Source organism: Akebia trifoliata, chromosome 15 (assembly GCF_017979445.1).
Source record: "Akebia trifoliata isolate Shusen 1 chromosome 15, ASM1797944v1, whole genome shotgun sequence".
Classification (NCBI taxonomy): Eukaryota; Viridiplantae; Streptophyta; class Magnoliopsida; order Ranunculales; family Lardizabalaceae; genus Akebia; species Akebia trifoliata.
In genome coordinates this window covers 4,555,323-4,579,569 of record NC_141389.1, presented here as the reverse complement: position 1 = coordinate 4,579,569, position 24,247 = coordinate 4,555,323, and the positions used below count along the sequence as shown (strand labels likewise).

Below are 24,247 nucleotides of genomic sequence, written 5' to 3'. Positions count from 1 at the left end.
ATTAAAAGTTACGATCTTTAAAGAGTATATTACGAAAATCTTTATAAAAAAAATCAATTAAAATTTTAGAAAGAAAAAAAAAATTATTCTTTTTATCCCATTTTCATTATAATTGGTAAGAGAGTACTCTACCTGATACTCCCTCAAAAGAGAAATCTAAAAGAACAAAGGGTATTTTGAAAAATTATTCTTTAAGGCAAAAAAACGAAATTTGTGAATACCCCATCAAGGATTGATACAAATTTATTTTCAGTTAGGGAATCTTCCTACTGGAGGTCGCTAGATGTTAGTTGTCAATGTGCAGTTTGTGTGCCACGTATGCAATATTTGAACGTGTTAAGAGTTAAAAGACAAAAATGCCCCATCAAAGATTGATACAAATATATTTTAGATGAGAGAATCTTCCTACTGGAGGTCATCAGACGTTAGTTGTCAATGCGCAGTCTCTGTGACACGTAAGAAATATTTGAACATGTTAAGAGTTAAAAGACAACATTGCCCCATCAAGGATTAATAAAAATTTATTTTAGGTTAGGGAATATTCATACTGGAGGCTGTCAGACGTTAGTTGTCAATGCCTGGAAGTTGTTAGACAATAGTTGTCAATGCGTTGTTTGTATGCCAAGTATGAGTATTTTCCCTGTAAATGAAATGAACTCTTGTTTCTATCACTCTCACCACATCAACAATCAATATAAACTAGTTTTCTATTGCTACATCTAGAGGTTTGAAGTTGTTAGAGTCTATCTATCAGTTCCCTCATGTATTCAGTTCTTATATCTCTCTTCCTCTATCAAGGATCAGTTTCCCACAAATCTTTAGACTAGAGCTCCTCGAATCTATCTATCAAAAATTTGGATGTGTGTTGTGTGAGTATTTTTCTATTGAATTATAATTAATTTCATAAATTATAACAATCCTTAAGTCTAATATGACGATCTTAGCTTGCCATTGAAATTTCTTTTGTAGGGCCTTGGTTAATATGATGGATGGAAATTGCTTCCCTTCCATTATTTGTATCCTTGATTTTGGGCATAAAGTTGTTTCGCTAAACAACTTGTGTTTTAATTATGAGGTCATAGATCCGATCCCGATTTCCAATGCTATTTCATCTTATGGTACGTTTGTTGATCTTAATAATTTTCATTGAAATATTAAAATTAATCAACAATTATGATATTTTCTTTTCTTTACTAGCACTTTATTTAATCTTTATTCAACCTTCGATATTTGTTTTTGAATCTTATATTGTCTAGTGCTTGGTATGAAAAGCAAATCACACAAAGAAGAATCAAATTAAACCCAAAAGAAGGAAATCTTCTAATTTTTAATTGATGCTTTAATACTTATGAAGGATACCAAATTTATATCCTTTACAATTGGACAAAAAGAAAGAAAGTTCTGGAAATATTCTGCCTTGCTAAGCATCAATTAAGACTTCTTGTGTGGTGAGAAATATCATTGGGGATGACTCCTTCATCTCATAACGTCCGGGACAATGTTAGTCTGAATTGTAATAATTTTTATTTTTTCAATTTCTTTTTAGAGAAAGAGATTGTAACCTTGGTTTTCAAGGATATAGTGAAAGGATATCCTCATTAGCTGTTGACGTAGGCAATTTTACCGAACCACGTAAATTTTATGTCATGGTTTCTTTACTTCTAATTTGTGTTTTATTTTTTATTGTTAAGGTTATTTCTGAAACCTATTTTCTATAATTTAAACTACATTAAAATGAACACCTGATAAAAGAGAAATACATAAGTTCATTAATATAGTACTTAAACAATTGTCATTTAGGCTTAGTGGGATGTGTGGTGGTAAACTGGCTGAAGGAGTTGAGTTTCAAATTCAGTTCCCAATAGTAAACAATCTTATCTCCTTAGATACTATCACTTAAAACATAAATTAATGTCCAAATAAATTAAAATTATTATTTTTATATTATAATTACATTACATATAATTTATGCTTGCTCACCAACTATAAATTTATATTTATAAATTATAAATAATAGAAAAAAAAGTTTAATTCTGTACTCCAGGATTTTGGTTAGTTATCCAACCTCACTACAAAACAAAGAGGTTTTAGAGGCTGTTTTTTGGGCGATTTAGTGAAGCGCCACCTATATATGTACATCAACGGCGGTTTTACATGGAGTGCCTCCGAACAGATTAAATCAATGGCGTTTGGTGAGAAACGCCTCAAACGATCGGAAAATAGTGGCGATTTTTGGTAAAACGCCTCCAAAGGGATGAGTAGTAGAGGCAATTTTGCGAAACCGCCGACGAAAACCCTAACCCTCTTACTCTCTATTGTGACGATGACGACGACGACTCAGATTTCTATTTGGGTCTCTTCTCTTCTCTTCTCCCTTATTCTCTTCTATAAGCCCTAACCCCAAACCCTAGTTTCGTTGTCTTCTCCACTCAACGACGACGACGAAGACGGCTTCACCTCATCTCCTCTGTTCTCTTCTCTCTTACTCTATAATTTACGATTATATATCTCATCCGACGACAATGATCAAAGAAGTTCATCTCAACCTAGTCTTCAACAAAGTTCATTGCCATCATCATCTTCGAAGAACTTCATACCAGCTCGTCTGTTGCACTTTCTAGGTGTAGATGCTCGAAATGGCACTACACTTTCCTTCTCTTTAAGCTCGGGGGGACCTGCAAAACAGCCCACTCCGACGATCAAGTTAGCCAAATTGATCAGTGTAATGTGCTTAGAGAAGAAGAATTCGAACCTCTTTTACTCATAATCCTCTTCCTTATATAGGTGTTCGACTTGTTCGTTTTCTGTGCCACCCCTTGAGGTGACTTGGGGTAGTTAGCCTACTCCCTGACATGTCAGCTGCAGGAGTTGTTGCAACTGCCCTATCGCTTCTGAGAAAGTCAGATTTGGTCTGACATGACGTGGGTGGTTAGAACTGGCTGTCTATTGCAGGCTCATCTGTCAGACCCGTCAGACCGACCTACGAGCTGATGGCACAGTTCCGATCTTCGAATACATGCATTCGTCGGGATTGATAAACCGAGCCACGACCTCTAATCATTAATCTTGGCCCCTGATCGAGCCACGTGTCCGTGCTCAAGAATTTCCCCCCACAATACCCCCTCCCGTGGGCTCGGTCAGAATGATCGGGTACTCGGGAATATTAATAACAAAAATTGACACGTGGATGCGTCTCATTGGGTCTCAGCTAAGATTAATGATATCTTTATGGCGAATAAAGATATCGTTCTCACTTCTCGAGGGCGGCGGTCGGTTGGGCTATTATCGCAATTCGCGCCCTGTCTGTTGGTTTAAACGGCGCAATTATTACAAGGAGTACACGTGGCGCCCGGAGAGTGGCATCGATTCGTGTGTAAAGGGTCGAACGGTCGTATTGGGTTTCTCAGCATTTAATGCCTCATTATTGACCTGGGAAAACCCTGTCCGTTGATCCTAAACGCGCATCTCGAGGCCTTCCTTGTCTATAAATATCCCCCTCACCTCCTACTTTCATTCTCACTCTTGCTTTCCTTACTGTTACGCTGCCCATTTGCCCTCTCGCGCGCCTACTCCTGCCTTCGCAGCGCCGCTGCACGACCGGTGACTAGAAGCATCCATCCATCCTTCTCGCGAGGGAAGAAATCAGAGAGGACTGAAAGAAAAAGAAAAAGAAAAAGGTACAGCGGCCAGGGCCCCTTTCCCTTTCCTCCTAAACTCCTTCACCCCTTCCCTTCCTTTCTTTAAATGGCCAGGGGGAAATCTTATTCCCCCGCCTGCCCTCCCCTTGAGCTGGTTAGGGATACATTTGGTATCCCTGACAGCGTGGGCATGTCCTATGCGGATGATGCCACGCTGCTCAGAGGTAGTGCCCCGGGCACCACAGTGGTGCACTGGGGGCAACTAAGAGCGGGCCTCAGAGTCCCTCTAAGTAGGTTGACTCGGGAGGTCCTAAACTTTTATAGGAGGGCCCCTGGCCAAATGAGCGGAAACTTCTTCCGTCTCATCAGTGCTTTTGAGCACATGAACATAAGTTTGGAGGAGGGCCTTCAGCTCGGGCTCTGGGACATCAGGGCCCAGTTTGCCCTAAAGAAGTGCCCGAATAGGCCGGGCTTCTTTTACTTGTCAAAGAGGAAAGGGAAGCCGTCCTTGGTCGAGCTGCCGGACTCGGACAAGGAATGGTTCTTGTTCCCGATCCAGATGGCCGGGCAATGGGAAAGCGCTCCAGGGGACGAGCTTCCCCCTCTTGCCTTCTCATCCTTCAACCCCCAAGGTGAGCTTTACTAATTGTTCCCGCCCTGATTCTTGTCATGCCCTTTTTCTGCGTTTCTCTGATCAGTTGGTTGAACGATACTGCAGGTCCGATCAAGGATAAGTTCCCCGGGGAGTCGGTGGTGATCGCTCATCTCCTTGCAAGCCCCGAACTCTACAACCGGGTGACAGCTCTTCTTCCCCCCACCATACGCCAATCCGACATGGCGCTTCGATCTAAGCGCCCTCCACCGATCCTCGGCTCATATTCCGAGGACGACATTGCCGAGGTCCCCCCCGCCATACCTACAGGAGCTACCGAGATGAGGCGCGCCGCCCTAATAGACGAAGAAGAAGAAGAAGAACACCAACCTCTTCTCAAGAGGTTGAGGAGGGGGCCTCGTTCTCCGGCCCCAATACTCCAGCTGCCACCACCTCCCACACCCGAGGAACCCATCCATCCAGCCGAGCCATCACAGGCGTCGTCGGCTGGATCGGCACGAAGGGGGAGCCTGCCCCCTCCCTCTCCATGGGTGGTACAACCCACGATCCGGGGGAGGCCGGTGTCTGATAAGGACTCTGCCTTATCCGACCCGGAAATAGCCCGGGCAGTATTTGATGCGTCTGCGCTCCCGCGCGACGTCGAGAAGGTTCGCCGAAGTTTTGCTGCAGACTCGGCGAAATTCTCTCGCGACGCGTTCCGAGCCCTGGCCGTGGTAAGTTACTTAATTCCTTTCTTCTAATCTGCTGCATATATATATTCTTCCTTCATTCCTCTAACGCAGTTTCTTTCTTCCTGATTAGGCTCAACACGCCATGGCCAAGCTTGTGGAATCCCGCGATGCTTCCGTGGACAGCCTTCGGTCCGCGGAAGGTCGCCTTCTTCAGCTACAAGCTGACAGGGATGCGGCTGCGGCCAACTCCCAGAAGCTCCAATCTAGCTTGGATAGCGCACTATCCGAGCTGGAGCAGAATAAAGACAAGCTGGCCCTGGCGGAGGGGAAGATCTCTTCCCTGGAAGAGCTGGTGAGGTCAAAGGAGGCGGAGCAGGAGAGAGCGCTTCAAGATCAGCTTAACTCCCTCCAAGCCCAGCTAGATTCTTCAGAGGAAGCCTGGGAGGCAGCTTACAACAAGCTAAAGGCTAAGCTGAGGCCGCGGCAAAGAGGCCGGAAGTGATCCCAGAAGCCACACAAACTGCTCCTCCCGAGCCGAGTCTTGAAGCCCCAGCTGCACCAACTGCCCCAGCTGAAGATCAGGCCCCCGATGACGCCGTGGCTACTGTCGAAGCAGATGTATAGATTTTACTTTCTCCCCTTTTTGTGACCCATTTTTGTAATCCCATATGTAATCAACGAAAGTATATATGAATAGATATTTTTCTGAAATTTTTGTGTCCTTTGCTGTTCTGCATTCTTTTTTTTTTGTTTATCATATTGAGGTCTATTGCTTAAGAAACAAGTGAAATAATTACCTATACCTAGCTCCTTAGGTTCGATCATAGGATTTTTCCATGGATTTGATGCTAGCAAAGAACCGGAGCTCCGATTCCGAACTAGACTCCATAGTTTATCTTGGCTCCCGTATAGGAGCTAAAGCTTTTCCTTCAAACCGACTCCCCAGCTGGGCTCGGCTCCTATGGAGGAGCCGAGGCTTTTCCTTAGACCAACTCCCCAGTTGGGCTTGGTCCCCGTGGTGGGACCAAGGCTTTCCTCCGAACCAACTCCTCAGTTGGGCTCGGCTCCTATGGAGGGGCCGAGGCTTTTCCTTAGACCAACTCCCCAGTTGGGCTTGATCCCTGTGGTGGGACCAAGGCTTTCCTCTGAACCAACTCCTCAGTTGGGCTCGGCTCCTATGGAGGGGCCGAGGCTTTTCCTTAGACCAACTCCCCAGTTGGGCTTGGTCCCCGTGGTGGGACCAAGGCTTTCCTCCGAACCAACTCCTCAGTTGGGCTCGGCTCCTATGGAGGGGTCGAGGCTTTTCCTTAGACCAACTCCCCAGTTGGGCTTGGTCCCCGTGGTGGGACTAAGGCTTTCCTCCGAACCAACTCCTCAGTTGGGCTCGACTCCTATGGAGGGGCCGAGGCTTTTCCTTAGACCAACTCCCCAGTTGGGCTTGATCCCCGTGGTGGGACTAAGGCTTTCCTCCGAACCAACTCCTCAGTTGGGCTCGGCTCCTATGGAGGGGCCGAGGCTTTTCCTTAGACCAACTCCCCAGTTGGGCTTGGTCCCCGTGGTGGGACCAAGGCTTTCCTCCGAACCAACTCCTCAGTTGGGCTCGGCTCCTATGGAGGGGCCGAGGCTTTTCCTTAGACCAACTCCCCAGTTGGGCTTGGTCCCCGTGGTGGGACTAAGGCTTTCCTCCGAACCAACTCCTCAGTTGGGCTCGGCTCCTATGGAGGGGCCGAGGCTTTTCCTTAGACCAACTCCCCAGTTGGGCTTGATCCCTGTGGTGGGACCAAGGCTTTCCTCCGAACCAACTCCTCAGTTGGGCTCGGCTCCTATGGAGGGGCCGAGGCTTTTCCTTAGACCAACTCCCCAGTTGGGCTTGGTCCCCGTGGTGGGACCAAGGCTTTCCTCCGAACCAACTCCTCAGTTGGGCTCGGCTCCTATGGAGGGGCCGAGGCTTTTCCTTAGATAGCAGGGCTGTTGGGCAAAGATGACTTTATTGATAGTATTTCTTTAAATTGAATACATTCCATGGTGATTGAATTTCATCACCGGTCGGAGTCTCCAAGTAGTAAGCGCCATTTTCCCCGACCTTTCGCACAATATACGGTCCTTCCCAGTTGCAGCCGAGCTTCCCACTATTAATTTCCTTGGTATTAGAAAATACCTTTCGTAACACCATATCTCCGACTTTGAACTCCCTGCAACGTATCTTCCGGTCATAAGATCTCTTCAACACCTGTTGGTACCGTGCCAACCTCTCTATGACCCTTTCCCGCGTCTCATCCAACCAGTCCAAATTCCGAGCCACCATTTCGTCGTTGAATTCTGTCTCGGCCACCAGCGTCCTTGTTGTAGGAATCTGTATCTCGGTGGGAATGACAGCTTCTGTTCCATAGGCTAGTGCGAACGGAGTGAAACCTGTCGCCCTTCTTGCCGTGGTTCGGTATGCCCATAAGACGCTGTGTAGCTCGTCTACCCATCTTCCCTTGTGTTCCTCCAGCTTCTTCTTCAAGTTTGCGAGGATTGTTTTGTTTGATGCTTCAGCTTGGCCATTTCCCTGTGGATATCTTGGCGATGATTGCAGAGAACGGATTCCGTATTCCTTGAAGTACGATTGCACGCGGTTGCCCCTTGAACTGAGTTCCATTGTCCGAGATTAGTGCATAAGGGATCCCGAACCGCGTTATGATATGCTCCCACGTGAATTTGATAACTTCTTCCTCCCGAATCCGTGTAAGGGGAACAGCTTCCACCCACTTAGTAAAGTAATCCGTGGCTACTAGGATGAATAGCTTGCCCCCCTTTCCCCGAGGCAGAGGTCCCACAATGTCCATTCCCCATATCGAGAACGGCCAGGGTGATTTCATAGGGTGGAGTTCACTGGCTGGCTGCAGATGCATGGGGGCATGTTTTTGGCATTGATCACAGGTCTTTACATACTTCTTACAGTCTTCCTGCATCCTCGGCCAGAAATAGCCCTGACTGATAACCTTATTGGCGAGTGACCGTCCTCCCGAATGATTGCCGCAGATTCCCTCGTGGATTTCCGCCATTATGAGCTCGGACTCTTCTTTAGAAAGGCACTTAAGAAGTGGTCCCCCGAAAGACATTCTATACAGCTCCTCCCCAACGAGAGTGTATTTACCGACCTGCCGAAGCAACTTTCTGGCCTCTCCCTTGTCTGCTGGCAGAACCTCTGAGCGCAGATACTGAGTGAATTTTTCTATCCATCCCGTCGTTCTATCGATCTGCGCGCACTCCCTTTCCACATGTTCGATACTTGCTTTAGGCAGGTATTCCACAGGTAAAGACCGTCCCTCCGTCTCCCCTAGCATTGAGGCAATGTATGCCAATGAATCTGCATGCCTGTTCTCATCCCTGGGAATCTGGCATATCTCCACTCGGTCGAACTTCTCAATCTCTCGTTTAACTGAGATCAGGTATCTCGCCATGCGTTCATCCTTCGCTTCAAATTTCCCATTGCATTGGTTGGCTATAAGTTGGGAGTCGGTACATAGTTTTACCCGGCCGATTTTCAACTCGCTCGCCATTCTTAGCCCGTGGATGACTGCCTCGTACTCTGCTTCGTTATTTGATGCCCCATACCCGAGTTTGATGACCTTTTCCAATCTATCATTGCTCGGTGTTACAATTACTATTCCCACCCCCGAGCCTGAGTAGTTTGACGATCCATCGACAAAAATTCTCCATCCTGCCTGCTTGTCCCATAGCTCCACTTCTTCTGCCCCTTCGTCTTCATTTTCCAATTCTATCCAGTTAGGATCCTCAACCGGGAAGTCCGCAAGGAAATCTGCCAACACCTGCCCCTTTATCGCTGTCCGGGATTCAAACTGTAAGTCGTACTCTCCGAGGATTACAGCCCACCTCGCCATCCTCCTTGACTTTTCGGATCTGTGCATCATCTCTTTCAGCGGGGTGTCCGTCACAACTCGTATGCGGTGGGAAAGGAAGTAGGGCCTGAGCTTGTGCGCCGAGTAAACGAGCGACAATCCCACCTTCTCCGTCCTGGTGTACTTAACCTCCGATACGCCCAACGTTTTGCTAACGTAATAAATGGGATATTCCCGTCCCATTTCAACTTTAAAGAGAACGGAGCTTACCGATGATGGACTGGTCGCCAGATAAATCCCCAGCTCCTCTCCTTCTTCCGGAGAGCTAAGGATCGGTGGCTGCCCCAAATACCTCTTTAGGTCGCTAAAGGCTACCTCGCACTCCGTACTCCATGCAAAATTCTTCTCCTTCTGCAATAACGCGAAGAGCGGGCGGCATCGATCGGATACCCGGGAGATAAACCTGTTTAGCGCAGCTATTCTCCCTGCCAACTTCTGCACCTGCTTTTGGTTAGCGGGGCTCGGCATCTCTACCAATGCCCGGATCTGGTCTGGGTTTGCCTCGATCCCTTTCCTGGTGATAACGTGCCCGAGGAATTTCCCAGAGGAAACGGCGAAGACACACTTCTTCGGATTCAACTTCATCTTGAAACTCCTCAGCCGATCAAATGTCTGCTTAAGGTCTGCCAGATGGTCTCCCGCTCTCTTGCTTTTTACCAACAGATCGTCGATATATACCTCCACAATCTTCCCGATCAATCCTTCGAACATTTTTGTCACGAGTCTTTGGTAGGTTGCCCCGGCATTTCTCAAACCGAACGGCATAACTTTAAAACAGAACAGCCCTTGCTCGGTAATGAATGATGTCCGTTCCTGGTCTTCCACTGCTAGGGGGATCTGGTTATACCCCGAATATCCGTCCATAAACGACATTCTCTCATGTCCAGCAGTGGCATCGACCAACCTATCAATCCTTGGCAGCGGGAAGCTATCCTTTGGGCACGCCTTATTCAGGTTCGTGAAGTCGATGCACACTCTCACCCTTCCATCCTTCTTCGGCACTGCTACTATGTTCGCTATCCATTCTGGGTACTCTACTTCTCTGATAAACCCGGCCTTCAAAAGCTTTTCGATTTCCTCATTCACCCCCTGCCTGAGGCGCGGCGACAGCCTCCGTGGTTTCTACCTAATAGGTCGGAAGCTTTCATCAACATTTAATCTATGGCACGCCACCGACGGGTCTATCCCAGGCATGTCCTCCAATGACCATGCGAATACATCCTTGTTTGCCCTCAGGAGTTGGAGTAGTGCTGCCCTCTCCTCCTGCAACATCGTGGTACCAACACTAACTATCTGTCCTCCATCGCCCCCGAGATCCACGGTTTCGACTTCCTCAACTGTTACTCGCTGCTCGCGCAGCGGCTACTTCTGTAATTGCTACGAAGATTCATTAACAGTTGGAGTTACCTTTCTCTTCTTCGGTGGGACGGCCTCGGGGCCTCGGTCTTGCTTCAAAGCCAGGTGAAAACACCTCTGCGCCATCTCCTGATCTCCCCTGATTTCCATTATTCCTTCCTTACCCGGGAAACGAATAACTTGATGATAGGTTGACGGGACTGCTTTCATCTCGTGTATCCATCTCCGGCCCAAGATCGCGTTATAAGCCGAGTCTGCATCTATTACCACAAATCTTGTCATTACCACTTTAGATCCTGCTGAAATCGGGAGTGTGATTTCTCCCACCGAACTGCTAGCGGCACCGTTGAACCCATAGACGAGGGTCGGCGTTGGCTCCAAACTTCCTGAAACCCCCATTCTCTTAGCCGCGCTTAGGAAGAGAATGTCCACCGCGCTCCCCGAATCCACGAGTATTCTTCGGAGCTCGACGTTTCCTACTGGAAGCGCGATTACTAACGCGTCCTGATGGGGCCCTGCCGTCCCCCTTAGGTCATTCTCTGTGAATACGATTGCCCGGGGATCTGCTCCGTGGTTTGTCGTTCCAACTACCCGTACTCCTGACGCCACACTGTTAACCCCGACCATATGTCGGATCTTTTTTACCCTCTCCCGAATCTTGCGCCTAGACGGTATTTCGGCCCCTAATAACCCTGTGATGGTATGAATTATCCTGCGCTCTTCTGTCTCTCGACGTCCTCCTTTAGCTGGCCTTCTTTGCTCGGGCTTTCGCTCAGCTCTCTCGGTTGTCTCCCCACTTCTCCTTCCTCCCGCAGAAACATAACCTTTGAGCTTCCCTGCATCGATCATATCCTGGATGATATGGCGCAGCCTGTAGCAGTCCTCAGTAGGGTGATCCTCAGCCTCATGATACTCGCAGAATGGTTTCCCGGGTTTCCCCTTATACCCCCGTGGCGGCTGAACGAAATCGGGCTCCCCCCTTATGTGCCTCAGTATCACGGATAGTTTTTCGTTGAGTGGGGTATACACCCGGCCTCTTTTCCACCATGACTGCTCGTTCGAATCTCTCCGCCTTTTCTTACTTCCTTCCACTCCAGGGCGGGTCGGTACCTTTGAAGCGCCTACTCCTCCTTCGCTGTTAGCCACTGTCTAGGTGCTTCTTCTTCTGCCCTTCACAGATTCCTCCACCAGGATGTACTTTTCCACCTTCGCATACAAATCTTCTAAACGGGTAGGATCAGATTTGATCAAGGACTCATGCAACCGTGTTCCCGGGATCACCGCAGCGATGCAAGCCGCGCATGTTGTGGCCTCGTCCATGCCCTCTACGTCCAGGGCTCTCGTTTGAAAACGGGTTATGAACGACCTAATACTCTCCCCGGGCTCCTGTCGAAGGTTAAATAGAGTGTTAACTCCGACCTTCTTCCTTCGCAGGTGCACGAACTGCCCAACGAACGTTTCTTCCAGCTCGAAAAAGTTCGTAATGGACCCGACTGGTAAGGCCTGGAACCACATCATGGCCCCGAGCCTCAAGGTTGACGGAAACAGCTTGCAGAGCAACGGATCATCATTTTGGTACAGCACCATTTGACTTCTGTAATGCAGTATATGGTCCATGGGATCTCGCGTCCCGTCGTAAGTTTCAAACTTTGGCATGTGGAACGACCTGGGTGGTTCTGACTTCATTATCGCCTGCGAGAATGGTGTCCCTTTGAGTTCCCGAATTGCGTTCCGTACCTTTTGCGCGGGATCCTTTCCTCGCGCGAATTCCTCATCCCTCCTCTTGAGCATCTCCTCCACTTCCTTCCTCGTCATGGTTTCTTTAACTTCGGAGCTTCCCTGCTGCGTTTTTACTGCTGCTGAATCTTCAGTCCAATCCACCTCCGTTCTTGTCGCTCGAACAGGATGGTCGCTACTCTGCTCTGCCCCTGGGCCTTCCTCGGTCTCCGCACGCTCGCCTAACCTTTGCCTGAGCTCTTCGTTTTCCTTTCTTATTTTCACTATCTCATCATTTTGTTTCTCCAATCCCCTGCGCATTTCCTCTCTCATCTCTGTGAGTAAATTGTACATTGCTAGCATTGGATCCGGCGCGTTTGGGGGCGAGTCTGCTGGTAGTGGATTTGATGGCTCTCCACGATTTTCGCCTCTAGCTCTTCCCATATTGGTCGTTTTTCTCCTTGTAAGTTTCCCACGGACGGCGCCAAATTGTAGATGCTCGAAATGGCACTACACTTTCCTTCTCTTTAAGCTCGGGGGGACCTGCAAAACAGCCCACTCCGACGATCAAGTTAGCCAAATTGATCAGTGTAATGTGCTTAGAGAAGAATAATTCGAACCTCTTTTACTCATAATCCTCTTCCTTATATAGGTGTTCGACTTGTTCGTTTTCTGTGCCACCCCTTGAGGTGACTTGGGGTAGTTAGCCTACTCCCTGACATGTCAGCTGCAGGAGTTGTTGCAACTGCCCTATCGCTTCTGAGAAAGTCAGATTTGGTCTGACATGACGTGGGTGGTTAGAATTGGCTGTCTATTGCAGGCTCATCTGTCAGACCGACCTACGAGCTGATGGCACAGTTCCGATCTTCGAATACATGCATTCGTCGGGATTGATAAACCGAGCCACGACCTCTAATCATTAATCTTGGCCCCTGATCGAGCCACGTGTCCGTGCTCAAGAATTTCCCCCCACACTAGGTATGAATTTTAGTTTGTTTTTTAAGGTTAAATCTGATGAATGTTTACAGTATTTTTCTCTTCTTGTTTCTTTCTTTAATTTTGTTTGGATAGTTTGTTTGTTTAGTTAAAATCTTTGTGAAGTTCTCTCCATATAGATTTAAATAGATGGTGGCCAAGATGTTGCTGGTAACACAAACATAGTGAGAAAAAATCGTTTTTTTCTTCTTCTTTCTCTTTATTTTGATTTCTCCTTTGTTTTCCATGATCTCTGTTCTATTCTTTTTATAATATAGTTTGATTTTTTTTTCATTTTTCCATGATTTCTCTTTTGTAAATTCCCATTCTTTTTATTTGTTTATATTATTTTAATTTTTCCTGACTTTTTAGGTTAATTTTAAGCTAATCATTGTGGGTTTAAGTGTAAAAATTTAGCTTTTGGGTACCCATTTGCGTTTGACGGCATCATGCAATTTAGTGAAGCTTAGGATTCATAGATTCTCCAAGTGCGCTCTGTAAATAGGCTCCATGCCCGAAATGCACATGTCAATAAAACAATCCGCCATTACAGGTTCGTGGAAATTGGTTACAGCCTGACATAAACGCCTTACAAAATCAGTAAGTGTTTCCTGATCGTCCTGTCTTATGCGGCTCATATTCACCACGGTAACTTGTTCTTCAACGAAAAAAATTTATGGAGGAAGGAATTCACAACATCCACTACAAGAGGCGATGAACCTAGGTTGCAAATATATTGTTATACGAATTATAGGTCAGACTGGTTAGAGACTTAGAGAATTCCCTAAGGCACAGATCGTAATTTGATTCATATTCACCCATGGCCATTAAAGTACCTGTAGAAAGAGCTTGGGTTTTATATTTTTGAAGAGCTTTCAATGATTGGGATGTCAAGGTAGTAGCTAGCTTATCATCTTGCATTTCATCTAGTTTAATTTCTGCAAGTGTTGAAGAACGTCACAAATGGGTGAAAGCTGGGATGGGGCTTTTTCTGCTTAGTCTTTTTTACTTTCCCCTTCAATTTGTATAACAGCACTTTGAAGCTCTTTAGCTTTCAACCTAATATAGACCGACCATTTTTGTCTTCCAATATTGCATTTTTCATACGCCTTATGGAATTTTTATTGCCATTCGAAGTAGAAGATGGGTTAGATGATATCTACTTTGATGATTGTATAATGTAGACAATAGGTTAAAGTGAACCTCACATTCCTTACCTACAATCTTTGCAGTAGTTTCCCAAATCTCTCTAAATTCAATTACTTACCATCCCTTGTCAACTATTTGCCATTTACTTTGGTAATTAAGAAAAGAGGAATGTTGGAATGATAAATCTCTCTAATAAATTGGAGGGGTAATGGTCCTTAGTTGTTTCTATCCATTTGTACAGTGCTTTATGCAGACAGTTATAATATGAGGATGAAACATTCTCCTTTTGATTGAAATTCCTTAGGGGACGTTTGTTTGCAGTTGTAACACTATTCTGAAATTTAATTGAAATAGCTCCTAACTAATATAATTGTGTTCTGAATTAATTTGCCTTTATTGTTTTACTGATACTGGAAGTAATTGAAATTTGATGATTTTATGTTCTGATTTTGGGTGATCGAAAATCAGAGAGCTTTGTAACTTAATAGCTAATACACTCCAACTTTTAAAAAAGAGTTTGTGTGTCATATACACTCTCTCATATCGAAAATTGGAGAACTTTGAAACTTAATAGCTAATCCACAACATTTTCTCTTGTCTATACCTCTTTTTGGTTGGACATGTTGAATAGGGTATTTGGACTAATTTTACATTTATGTATTTTGGTTGGGGGTTTTAAGGGAGCATGCAATCATTTTTATAGATACCAATTTTATGTTTTAGTTCACATTTTTCTTGATTTGGCAAAGTTAATTACTTGGTTGTCATTCTGCCCAGCAACCATGAGGGTGTGGGACGTAGACCTATTGAACCTGCACAATTTGCCACTTTGTGAACTACTAGTCCTTAATAAGTCAATACTGAACTCGAGGAAAACTTCTAACCTTCTCGGATTGGTGATGGCAGGGCCAATTGTCCAAGCTACATAACAAGGAACATAGGCTGGGACCAATACCCACATGGGTGATGGGGTGATTCTCGTAATCCCTTCTATGCAGCATTGACTAACCATCAAGTACTTAGCTTTACATGCTGAATAATCCTTCCTTTGATTATTACTTCTTGGGTTAGTTCATAATTTAGATGAGAACACTAATGTCATAATCCCATTGATAAATAATACAATATTATCTCATCCCAGCTGTTAGATGTGGAATATGTTGTTTTGCGTTATTGTTCTCCAATCCAATAGCTTGCACACTATAATTTTTTTCATTCTCCAATCCAATGAAAAGGAGAATGATTAGGTGTACACACAAGTGACACTCTGCCCTCAATATGATTTTGCTTCTTTCTTGCTAGTTTTCTATCTTGGGACATTCTCAAATGGGGTTATTAGTAGAAATGTCTCATCAAAACCTGCTGCTGTGAACATTGAAGCTATTTTGTCTTTTGATTTACTATTGGCAATGTTGCAAAGGTAATTATCTGTAAAAGAATTCAGGTATGCAAAATTGTGGAGGGCCAAAGATCCTCCAAGAAATTGAATGATAGACAGATTACTGCTCTGCTGAAGGTGAATTGTCAGCATCCTCAAGAAAGAGAGCTTGACATTTTACAGGTGTGTCTTTATTTAAAATATTTAGTATTTTGCTCATTATCTTATTTTTCATACATATAATGTGGCTTAAGAAAGTTGAAAATGTAATTCCATACAAGCTATTATCAGTAGCTTCTTAGGCAAACAATGTCCTATCATTTTAAGTGGGATTTGCTTTGGGATGCATAAGGGCCTTGTAATCTTCTGTTTTTTATTGCTATTTTGTTTTCTCTTTCTTTTTGACAGAATTTTATTCTATCAAAATACACACACTCTGTCCTGTTATGTTTGCTGGAGGAATGAATGTAAGACCTCACTTGACTAAATTTTGTTCATAGGATTCAGGTGTCTTTTTTTCCATCCTGGGATTGATATAATGGTCTATGGATAAATTATTGTTCTATAATTAAAAAGAATGCTCAACTCCAATAGTTGGAAATCACCAATTAGGCTTAGTGTTTGCCATATTGGTCTACCAAGAAGTGGGGCTTACATGGGGTCATTGACCGAGGGAAAGTGTGCCACATGGAATTTTTGTTTCCTGAGTTCATTGATTGAGCAAAGCTTTTATGGAAATTCAGTACTACTTGGTGGAACACAGGCATCCTATGCTTCTCAAAATTTAAGGATCCTCTTCACCATTGATCGACATCATTTACTTGTGGAAAGTTAATGTGTTTGAACCCCATCAACAATGTCTGGATTCCCTAGCCAAATTACAAAATGCACCCGTCCCTCACAAGGCTTGCATGTTCTTCTTGTACATTATTATAGGCATATAAATTGTGACTTTATGGGACATTTTTTCTTGTTATTAGTCTGGTTAGTTGATGAATTTCAAAGGTGCATGAAGTTTTAATAAGAGTCAACATCATTGACCTATGGTCAAGGGTGACTCACTAATTTCACAAAGTAAAGGAAGTGTTATTTTTCATGTTGGTAGTAATAGATTAAATGCTCATAAAATTTTCCAAGCACACTAGAGATATATCAAAAGAAGAGACCTTTCTCGTGAGTAAAGCCTCTTGTTATTAAAAAATCATCACAAAGTGAATTTACAAAATAGTTTCTTGTGCTGAGTATAGAGGATCTTAACCCTTTCTGTTTTTGGTTAAGGCTCCTATTGTCTACATGAAAGATGCATTAATAATGCCCAGGAAACAAAACTAGTAAATATTATTATTTCAATACTTGATGACCTAAGCCCAATTCGAACCTGATCGAATCGTTTTTTATTTTTAGCAGTGAGTCGGGCTACAACCTTTTAGATAGGTAGTGCACTTGTTGTTGCATTTTTGGAATTTTGGGCTTAACAGATCTACTAGTTCTTTTATTACATTTAGTAAGAGGGTTCTTGAGTTAAGAAACATATCGTAGATGTTGTATGATGGAAAAATCTTCTTGGGTATGGTGCCCTAAGGCTTATTTTTTCTATTAGACTGTTAATCATAATGCTTACCATCAAGACCCTTACGCAAAGGAATTTGGCATCCAAACCAGTGAGAAACTTACTTCAGTTGAAGCACACATTCTGCCTACACCCAGGGTAGTAAATGTGCAACAATTTTTATCTGCACGATATCATTTTTCTATTATATGGAACCACCTTTTGCCACTTCAGTTCAGGTTTTTTAATGGTTCGTGATTGGTTGTATTGTTCATGCAGATTAAATACCATGATACATGAAAAGAAAAGGAGTGCTTGCCAGTAGTTGGTCAATGGAACATGATGAATAAGTTTTCACCTTCTCATTATTCAAGAATTTCACAATTTAATATTTCAATAGTTGTAAGTGATATGGTTCATTTTTTTCTTCCAATTGACACTTGTGTAAGCAAAAATAAAATTAAAATTCTAGGTACATATTGTAATCATCATTTCTTGCGAAAGCTAGTACTAATTGGCAGAGGTTATTATGATGTTACATATGATGCAGGTCAGTTTTGTTCTTTCATACAAATAGTTTTGTTATAAGTACTCATTTTGAGCTTCAGGTAGGGCCAACAACATTTTCAAATTAGATTCTAATCTGGTGCTATCACATAAAAGTTGGTTAAGGTCAGTCTCTTATACCTTGGCTTAGTTTGGTTTTCGTGGTTGAAGTATGTGAGATTTTTCAAATATGCCTGTCGGTTTCAAGAAAGTTAATGCAATACCCATTAATGCTACGGTGTATTCAGTTGTTGACCTACAGATGGCTACAAACAGCTTCAGCGTAGAAAACCTCATTGGGGAAGGGTCTATCGGACGTATTTATGAGGCTCAATTTGATGATGGAAAGGTATACATTTCTCCTACATACATCAGGTCTTGTTTGGTTTAGTTTAAATTGTGTGAATCTTCTCCTTCGTAGGACTATACTTTCATGTCATTATAACAATTATTAATGAGAACGTAAGAAGGAAGATTGCACTATTTTTTTCCCCTAGTGTTTGTTGTGGAAAAGTGGAGCTTTTTTTTTATTTTTTATGAGTGTTCTTTTGGCATTCCTAAAAGAACTTGTTCAGTTGATTTATTTGTTTGAACATTGTTATTTTTATCCTTACAAAGTAATAGTTCTGATTTTGCCAATGATACTCATCAATTGCTTGGTACTTACAAAAGGGAATCTATTCAGGTATTTACATAAAGTTTGCTCACCATCTGTTGTTCACAAGAATTTCAAATCAGCCAACATTTTACTGGACATAGAGCTCAATCCTCCCCTTTCAAATTGTGGGTTGGCAAGCTTTGTTCCAAATGCAGAACATCAGGTAAAAACTCATACTTCCAAAGTTTCATTTCTAGTGCATGACCAAAATATATCCTTATGTATTATCAAAAAATGAAATATGTTGGAAGTATGTTACTGGTTAGGTGTTACTCATTATACCCTCTTTTGTCAATCTTTACTGCACCAAGTTGTTATTATAGTCACTATGTTAAACTTTTCATATTCCTGTATTCAAGGAATAATAACGTCAGGATGTTAGGACAGGAAGATATAATCCACCCCACTTACGCAGTACATTTGATGTATGTGCATGGAGTCTTCTTGTAACTCGACTGTCATATTCCACTATAACCTTATTTATTACTTTTTTTCTGTCATACATTTGTTTGTAGAGAAAACTGTCTAAACCCATGTTTCCTGGACCCTTCATATCCCTTTGTATATCTATGTTGTGGGTATGGGTATGGGATCCTTGTTGCTTGAGGCTCAGTTGAATCCAAAGATTTGACATTGAGTAATATTAAAGTAAAAAAGTTGTATTGAAAAATAAAAGAAAATAGCAAAAAGAATTTCCTTATAATAATATTAAAAATAACAAAAGATATGTGGGTAAAGCAAGTCTAACACTTGTGTGTATAGATGATTTCAGGTTTTCAAGTTTGAATCGATGTGTGTATGGATGACTTAAGATTTTCGAAAACCTTTGACAGGTAAAGCTATCTATTATACAAGAGATGATTTCACTACAAATTTTTGGAGATGAAATGATATTCTGATATCATTCTTTCTTACTTCCTAATTACTATAGGGATGTGCACCTTGACAGTTCAAGGCCGAGATTGGAGCAATCTTTGGTTTGATGGGTGACGCTTTAGCTCCATGACATTGATGCTTTGGCTAAGATGGTCGATCCAACACTCAAAGGGTTCTACCCAGCAATTTTTCTATTGAAGGAGTAACATCGATATCGGTTGATGTACATAAGTATGGGTTGGCTCCAAAGGGAACTAGTTTAGTTCTATATAAAAATCACACCATTAGAAAGGTAGTGTTGTCTATCGATCAATGTTTGAGTTACTTATTTTGTTTATAATTCATAGAGTTGCCTCTTATTTTATAGTGAAAATATTCGTGAATACGTACTTTGTTTTTGGATTTCGTAGATATATGTTTGGTACATTGTAGTTTATGTAGCGTAGATCTCCATACAACACATTTATAGGTTGTGACATCTTTTTATAAACATGTGATAAGTGAAATGTGGGGTGCCAATAGCAGTTCCTTTTCTTTATATAATTGCAGGTTTTATTTTGGAATGAATATTTTATTAATTTTTTTTTTACAACATTAGAGACGGTTTTGAATTGCCTCTAATGTTGTTTTTTTTTAAAACTAATTTATTATTAGGGGCGGTTTTCAAATTGCCTCTAAAATGTAGAAACCGCCCTTAAATAACAATATTTGGAGGCGGTTTTAAAACTGCCTTTAAATTATTATTATTAGAGGCGGTTTTCAAATAGCCTCTAAAATATAAGAACCGCCCTTAAAACATATTCTTTAGAGGCGGTTTTTAAACCGCCATTAAATTATTATTATTAGAGGCGGTTTTAAAATAGCCTCTAAAAATATAAAAAACACCCTTAAATCATTATTTAGAGGCGGTTTTAAAACCGCCCTTAGTCGGCCACTAAAAGGAATCAGCGACGCCACTATAGTGGGCGGTTTACTAAACCGCCCTTAAATATATTGGAGGCGGTTTAGTCGAAATTGGAGGCAGTTTAAAACCGCCTCTAAATACCTCATATTTTGTAGTGCCTGGTAGTTCATCTTGCACTTTCTTTTAGGCCTATTAACACACATTGTTGTTCCTTTTCTTTGGTGGATAAAAACACTATAACTCAGCCAAATTGGTGTTGGAATATTCGAGCACATTTTCAACATGCCTAATAAAATTTACATCTGAGACAGAAATTTCTCAAATCCAATTGTTGTGTTTTTTATTTAATCCAAGACTTTACGATTTGGCTAAAGGTTTTGAGTTTGGTAAGGACTTGATTATATCAGACCATATTTCAAATTATACTAGCATTAAAGTTCCAAACTCCATAAAATCTTCTTAACAGTAAGTGAGAATAAAACTATGATTTCTGACTTCTTGAGAAGTCCTAGTTTCCACCCATCTTTCGATTATAAGATTTAAGTTCAGTTTACATACCAAAACATGAATTAGATCAAATAAGGAACCTATCAATCATAGATTGGAATGTATCTCATGATTCAGTATGATTATTATTAAACCAAATATAGATCTACTAGGTGCTACGATCCATTGACAATTGTAATTATTATGCCATTTAGGTCCAAAAAGAGACATGAAGTGGGTTTGGTATGGGTATTCTTCCAATGTCACAAGACATGTTAATATTTCCTTTTTCTGAAAAGAGAGAATTTTTGTACAACCTAAATCTGTTTATTTATATTTGAGTGACTATTTTGTGCTATCAAGGCAATAAAACATAGTCGATGTTACATACTGCTTCTTCATCCTACACTTGTTGAACTACGTTTTTCAGGACTTGAACGTGTTGCTGCTCTTACAGTTACTCAGGTCGATTTATTCATTCTAGTAAAGATATGATTTTTAGGAAGTCAAATGGTGTCTGACACATCACATTTAGGGGTTTGGAGCATTTATTTGAGCTGATTTTTTTTTATCAAGCTAGTGACATGTTAAATTATTTTCTACAAAAGAGAAACTCCCAAAATTCAATTGAGAGGGCAAGATTTTTTTTTTATATACTTTGTTTCACTTTTTTTTAAATCATTTTTTTCTTCACTTATCGTTAATTGTGCTAGTGGATCAATGCGGTTGTGATGCCATTATTTGAATTGTTGCTTCTTTTGAATCAAATTACACAGATTATAAAAATATCATTTATGCATGCAAATGACATCATTGGGATTGGGGGAGCAAATGTAGAGTATATTCAGTGTACCAGTAAAGCTACCGTCACATTTTTAGAGGATCCAGAATTGCCTGATGGGTTCCTTATGGAAATTAAGAGCAGTTCATCTCAAGTTTAGATATCCCCATAAAAAATGTGGAGTAGAAGGAGAAGATCAAGAGCAAGGATAGCCCAAACAAGGAACCGAATACACTAAATTACCTATTTAGAGCTTGAAGTTGTTGTACCCTCTCACACTAGAAGATCCATATCTCCCAAGCAGTGGTGGTGTCAAGGATGAAGATATGATATTTAGGAAGTCAAATGGTGTCTGACACATCACATTTAGGGGTTTGGAGCATTTATCTGAGCTGATTTTTTTATATCAAGCTAGTGGCATGTTAAGTTATTTTCTGCAGAAGAGAAACTCTTCCCAAAAATTATTTGAGAGTGCAAGATTTTTTTTTTTACTTTGTTTCACTTTTTTCAATCATTTCTATTATTTTTTCTTCGCTTATTGTTAATTGTGCTAGTGGTTCAATGCGGTTGTGATGCCATTCTCTAAACTGTTGCTTCTTTTGAATCAAATTACACAGATTATACAAATACCATTTATGCATGCGAAGGACATCATTGGGATTGGGGGAGCAAATGTAAAGTATATTCGGCATATCAACAGAGCTACCGTCACATTTCCAAAGGTCCAGAATTGCCTGATGAGTTCCTTGTGGAAATTAAGGGCACTTCATCTCAAGTTTAGAATGTTGAACGACTTGTTCATGTAAGAGATTCTATTTTGTATTCATTTTAGTTATTTAACATATAGTGTTGGAAAGCGAATCTCGCTTATTTGGTATTATTGGTCTATTCTTATTTGACTATATGAATTAATCGATGGCCACTGGTCATGGAGATACTAGTTTAGGGTTCGGGAATACCTTTAACCTAGCTACATCCTTGGTACCACCATCGCTTGGGAGATATGGATCTTCTAGTGTGAGAGGGTACGAAAACTTCAAGCTCTAAATAGCTAATTTAGCGTATTCGATTCCTTGTTTGGGCTATCCTTGCTCTTGATCATCTCCTTTCACTCCACATCTTTTATGGGGATGTACAGTTGTGTATCCCATTGAAAAAGATCTATGGTTCTGTGTTTGTGCCACATCAGCCTAGTATGGACCGAGTGAAGACTTTGTAGTTAGAAAATCAGCACTCTTAGTTTATTGGTTCGTTCCGTTTGAATTTGCTTTCATGGGTTCTTCTTTGATGTTCTTCATGTTAGAATGAGTCCAATTTGTATGGGTAGGTAAAGATAATGTCGTTCCTAAGCTCGGTAGTTTGATTCACTTGTGCATGTATGCCTCTATAGAATTCAAGCATGCAAGTTATTACGTACAATATATATATCAATGACCTATGAAATGGTTTCACAGGATTCAACCAATTGTCTCGATCATGGGATATCATTGAGAAATAATTCAAAGTAGTCAATATATCTGGTAACAAAGATGAAAAGTTACAGGGTGTAAGAAGATTCAATCTCCGATTGAGATTTCGTGAACCAATCCTTCCTAATTCACATCTTTGTTGAAAAAAATGATGCAATCCTATTCAAACAAGGGTTTGCAATCAAACTTCATGATCACTGTCCAAGAATGTTGTTACAATTATACTTAAATTGTTTAATTTCTTTCGTGAATTATGTGGCAAAGTATAGTGTGTTAAGGAATTACATCGATTACAGGAAACGCATCTCACTCATATTGTGGAGGCTAGGGTTTCTTTAGGATTTTAATTTTTAGAGGTACAAAGTACGAGAGTAGAAAATCTGTAAATTTTATTATGTTTAATATTTATAGAGCCCAAAGTCGTAATTGTCATTAACATAATTGTTTTCTTTTGTTTAATAAGTCTATGTTCCGAACTCTAATTTACACAAACTTATAGTCAGTCACAATTAATTTTTCGTTGCGAGTCTAATAGTGTAATCGAATTTGTAAAATTCCAACTTAAAAAAAATTCATATTGGTTGACCTATGAATTCTCTTGAGATACGCATAAAAACTTGGGGTATTCACTACTACAAAGAACAATGTAGACATTACCCTATTTTTTCTTAATAGACATCACATGATGGAAATGAGCGAATGTTTACAATACCTGGGTTTAGTCAGATACAATTTAAGGGATTTTGTAGGTACTTGCAATCACCAATTGGTTTTATATCCAATGGAAATCATGAGACTGGTATGTTTCTCGACATGATAAAGGTTGACCTCACTTTTATAGACACGGGGTTATAGGATAAAATAGTTTTTACATGAATTTTTTTGCCTGTTAATGTTTTTTACATCCCTAATTTGTATTTAATCCTTAATTCTTCCATGTATCTTAATTGTCAGAGTGGAATTTAGTTGACTCTCAATGTGGCGACAATGAGCTCATTAATATGGATGATCTTCTGGATGACCTTACTACATTTAACCAAGATCAACCAACAAATTTTGACATCCTCACATGTTATACTCCTTAGCCAATTGAAAATTCTATTGTTGGTAAGCGTTTAAATGATGATAAAAGCAATTACATATTTTTCTAAGTATTGATGAAAATAATTTAATTGGACCTGCACCAAGAAAATCTTCTTATATATTCAATGGTGCAATTGCAATATATATAAATATATAGGGGACGGTTCAGCAGCCCTAAAGTTTGCCAAGTTTGGTGCCAAACATTTTTCAAAATATGGGTTAGAAGCTTTGGAATGAGCTGATTTTTTGTGAGGATGATCTCTGTGATGAGGAGATCATCGTCATCAAAAATCAGCCTATTCCAAAACTTCTAACCCCATCAAAAGTGATTTACAAAAATTAGACGGTCCACTCAACTTGTAAACTAGGGTTGGAAGTTTCAAAATGAACTGATTTTTTGTGAGGATGATCTCTTCACCGTAGAGATCATCCTCATAGAAAATCAGCCTATTCCAAAACTTCTAACCCCGTCAAAAGTGATTTACAAAAAATGT

General features: G+C 41.4%; 2 long non-coding RNA genes across 7 annotated transcripts; both read left to right on the top strand.

The window, feature by feature from the left end:
- Nucleotides 1–571: 571 nt before the first annotated feature.
- On the top strand, nucleotides 572–22,143 carry LOC147384030 (uncharacterized). The gene is made up of 3 exons (XR_015173059.1): nucleotides 572–869; nucleotides 970–1,118; nucleotides 21,849–22,143. It is a non-coding gene; the product is annotated as an uncharacterized LOC147384030 (long non-coding RNA).
- LOC147384031 (uncharacterized) lies at nucleotides 2,066–18,988 on the top strand. 6 transcript variants are annotated; one of them, XR_015172876.1, is made up of 8 exons: nucleotides 2,066–2,621; nucleotides 14,930–15,038; nucleotides 15,468–15,584; nucleotides 17,230–17,352; nucleotides 17,501–17,622; nucleotides 17,745–17,845; nucleotides 18,182–18,317; nucleotides 18,917–18,988. It is a non-coding gene; the product is annotated as an uncharacterized LOC147384031 (long non-coding RNA). The 6 variants fall into 6 exon arrangements; XR_015172875.1 differs by having other exon boundaries at nucleotides 17,501–17,845; XR_015172872.1 differs by having other exon boundaries at nucleotides 17,230–17,622.
- Nucleotides 22,144–24,247: the final 2,104 nt, after the last annotated feature.